A 3,683-nucleotide genomic window follows, 5' to 3' on the forward strand; every position below is an offset into this window, starting at 1 on the left:
AATCGAAAAATAGTAAAAGTTGTTGACATCCCAATTTTAACCAGGTTACCCTGAGGATACCTAGTGTAATAAAAGTTGACTTTGAATCTTGGAAATTGGAGGACCCTTTTTGAAAAACCCGATGTTTTTAACCGAGTCCCGGTATTTTAAATTGAATCCCGATATGTTTTCAATGAGCCCTTGTGCTTTTACCGAGTCCCGGTATGTGTTAAATGAGTTGCGATATTTTGCCGAATTTGAAAAACCTGATGTTTTTAATCGAGTCCTGGTGTTTTAAATTGAATCCCGATATGTTTTCACTGAGCCCCTGTGTTTTTACCGAGTCCTGGTATGTGTTAAATTGAGTTCCGGTATTTTAAATTGAGTCCCAGTGTTTTAAGTCGATTCCTGATGTTTTCAATCTAGTCCCGGTGTTTTAAATTGAATTTCGGTGTCTTAAGTTGAGTCTCGGTGTTTTAAATCGAGTCCTGATATTTTTAATTGAGTCATGGTATTTTAAATTGAGTCCTAGTATTTTAAATCGAGTCTCGGTATTTTTAATTGAGTTTCGGTATTTTAATTAAGTATTTTGAATTTTAATTGAGCCTCATATTGTTTTAAAAGTAGTAAAGTTCGGGTCCTCCGTCTTCTGGGGATCGAGTTTTCAAATTCGGGTCTTTCCTTTTGCAAGAAAAAATTGGGCAACAAAAAGGCTAGAAAAATGCATAAAATATATATATACAAAAAAATAAGAGTACCAATGTATATAGGTTAGGTATATAGGTATTTTTTTTTTTAAAAAAAATTTTGTACACTTCAAATAATTGGTCACCAAGACTACTCGGGGGTACATCTAGAGGGGAGAAAATCCAAAAAAAAAAAAATAATAATAAAAAGGGGGAAAGATTCTTCTGTTAGGATTTTTTTTTTTTGGCCACGCGCAGGGAATTTTTCTTCTGTTAACAAACCTTTTGGCGCGAAATGAATGGCGATAGAGAGTCTCAGCGCATAGGAAACGAGGGAGGAAATCACTGTTCACGCACGCAGGAGAGCTTTTTCCGCAAATCTCTTTTCTCTTACCCTCTCGTCACTCTGCCGCGACCACCTTCTGGGCATCCCATCTTTCTCCCAGCTCTCTATCCCTCTCCATACTGGGATTCTCTCTACCTCCGTCCTCACATCTCCATCTCGCCGAACCCTCACAGGCCTCTGCGGTACACAACCGAGCACTCAAACTCCACCCTCTCAATTTCACTGGAGCAATAGCACCGGCTAGCAGCATGTCTAGCTCCTATCTTTGTTCACGGCAGCAACTTACACCAACAGCTCACTCCTATCTCAGGGAAGAGTAGCCGCATTGTCTCCACCTGCACCTCCGGCCACCACCCTCTCTTTCCGGCGAACAACCTTCAGAACCAGTGACTGGATTGAACCAAACTTCGACCTAGCCGCCCCTGCAAATGACAGAGCATTAGTACTTGGTGTTTTCCTTTATTATGCTATTGATTCTGCTCCTTCTAGCTGTTTCTCTTTCCAGCTGAGTAAGAGAGATAGGGAGAATTGTTTTGAGTATTGGGACGTTGTTTGGGAGCTCGCCGGTGACGACCTTTATGGAGTTGCCCACGGGCTTTCCTGCGTGAGAGAGAAAGAGAGTGAGAGTGAGAGTGAGAGAGAGGCAGTGAGAGAGAGAGAATTTGTTCTTCTTCGGGTGCGTTAATGAGCTCAAAATCTTCTTGACATGTCTTCTGTTGCTGGGCGATGGCTCCGTTGCCTCTTCTTTAGCCGCCGGAGGTCTCCACCCCATCGCCACCACTGCCGCCACCGCCGTTGCTTCCGTCTCCCCCGCCACCACCATCCCTCGAGAAAGATTAGACCATCCATGATGGAATCATCAAGCATGCGTTCAACCCCTTCGGCGCCATCGCTTACAACTTTTTCCTCATAAGTGCTTACAGAGGCGGAGTCAACAGTTTCGCCATTGTCGGCCTCGCCTCCAAGCCTCTGCTCGTCTTCGGCAAGCCCACTTACCAATGTGAGTGGTTCCCTGCACTCAATTCCTGTAAACCGTGACCACCGCCAGCTACAAAATCCTCCCTGATTGGGGCTATGGACGGGTCTACACCATCGTCGTTGTGAACTGTACCTTCCCGGAGGATCTTGTGGGAAATTGGTCCTCCACGCCTCCACGGTCGGTGGCGGCGACCGGAATTTCAACCTGACTAATACGTTCGAAGCCTTGGTCGAAACGTCAGGGAGCGTAGACGCGTCTCTGTTCACTTCGCCGCCAAAATATGATTATTTGTACTGCGGGTCTTCCCTGTACAAGAACTTGAGTCCGCAGAGGATGAGGGAATGGATCGCCTACCAGGTGAGGTTTTTCGGTGAGAAATCTCATTTCGTTATCCATGACGCCGGTGGGATTCACAAGTTCTCGAGGTTTTGAAGCCGTGGATGGAGTTGGGGTATGTGACTCTAAAGGATATCACAGAGCAAGAACGATTTGATGGTTATTATCACAATCAATTTCTGGTGGAGAATGATTGCTTGCATCGTTATAAATTTGCTGCAAAATGGATGTTCTTCTTTGACGTGGACAAGTACATCTATATTCCCGATGCCCATGTCAGCTCTGCCTCTCCGCTGATGCAGGTCAGTCATTCAGGAAATGGGGAATGAAGAAGCTGGTGTACAAGGACATGAAGAGAGGGATCCGAAGAGACAGGAAGTACGCTTTGTAGCTATGCAATTTGTATGCGACGGTGGTGCGCATGTCCCAGAAGCTCACTGGCAAGACCACCCACAAGACGGATCGCCTTGTTAAGTACTTCCACCACTAAAACACCCACCTGCGCACACACTATTACACACAATAAAACTCACACTAACCCACACACCCACCTACACACCACTAACACACTAAAGCTCACACTTAGCGCACACCCAAGCGCACACACACCACCCATGCACATGCACATGCACACACACTCATGCACAAGCACATACTCATACACAAATACACATCAAAACACACACTCATGCATGCACAAAATACACACTAACACACACGAACCCACACATTCCATACACACACCATCCACGTGAAAGGCAATGTGTGTTGCTTCGTTGGCCTTGATCGGGCCTAAAACTGGTCAACCCCCTTTAACCGGTTCATTCCCGAGCCGATTTGGGTCTTCTGAATTGGTATGAAACCAGTTTAGACTTCCATTTTATTTTCTATTTTTTTTTAATTTTCACAAAATTTGCCTTAATTCTCTTTTTTGTTATTTAATTACTTTGGGAAAAAGGTTGAAAAATCATAAAAAAATCTAAAATTTCCCAAAATGTCTTTACACTTGAAAAAAAAAAAAAAAATCACAAAAAAAATTCAGAAAAATCTTAGGAAAACCATAAAAACATTTATGAGATCCGTGTCGTCTCGAAGGAGTCTGAAAACCTCTCGGAATATTATTTTCATGCTTAGACAAAGCCTACAAATTTCAAAAACCCCGGAAGCATACTTTGTACCTTGTTTTCCCAATTTTCCAATCTCAATGATTGTAAAGGGAGGCATTGAGCTCTTCAAAGTATGGTATGCCCCGATTTTGAGGGAATATCTATATAGTATCTGTGTTGTGCATTTTATTTACACTTTTGATAAGGAGTAATTTTTTAAGGCTTATTAAATTTATTTTGGGATAACTTTC

At 43.2% G+C, this 3,683-nt stretch overlaps 1 pseudogene; it reads left to right on the forward strand.

The window, feature by feature from the left end:
* The first annotated feature begins 960 nt into the window (after positions 1-960).
* On the forward strand, positions 961-2,816 carry LOC131151449 (galactan beta-1,4-galactosyltransferase GALS3-like; annotated as a pseudogene).
* The last annotated feature ends 867 nt before the right edge of the window (positions 2,817-3,683 follow it).

This window comes from Malania oleifera, chromosome 3 (assembly GCF_029873635.1).
Source record: "Malania oleifera isolate guangnan ecotype guangnan chromosome 3, ASM2987363v1, whole genome shotgun sequence".
Classification (NCBI taxonomy): domain Eukaryota; kingdom Viridiplantae; phylum Streptophyta; class Magnoliopsida; order Santalales; family Ximeniaceae; genus Malania; species Malania oleifera.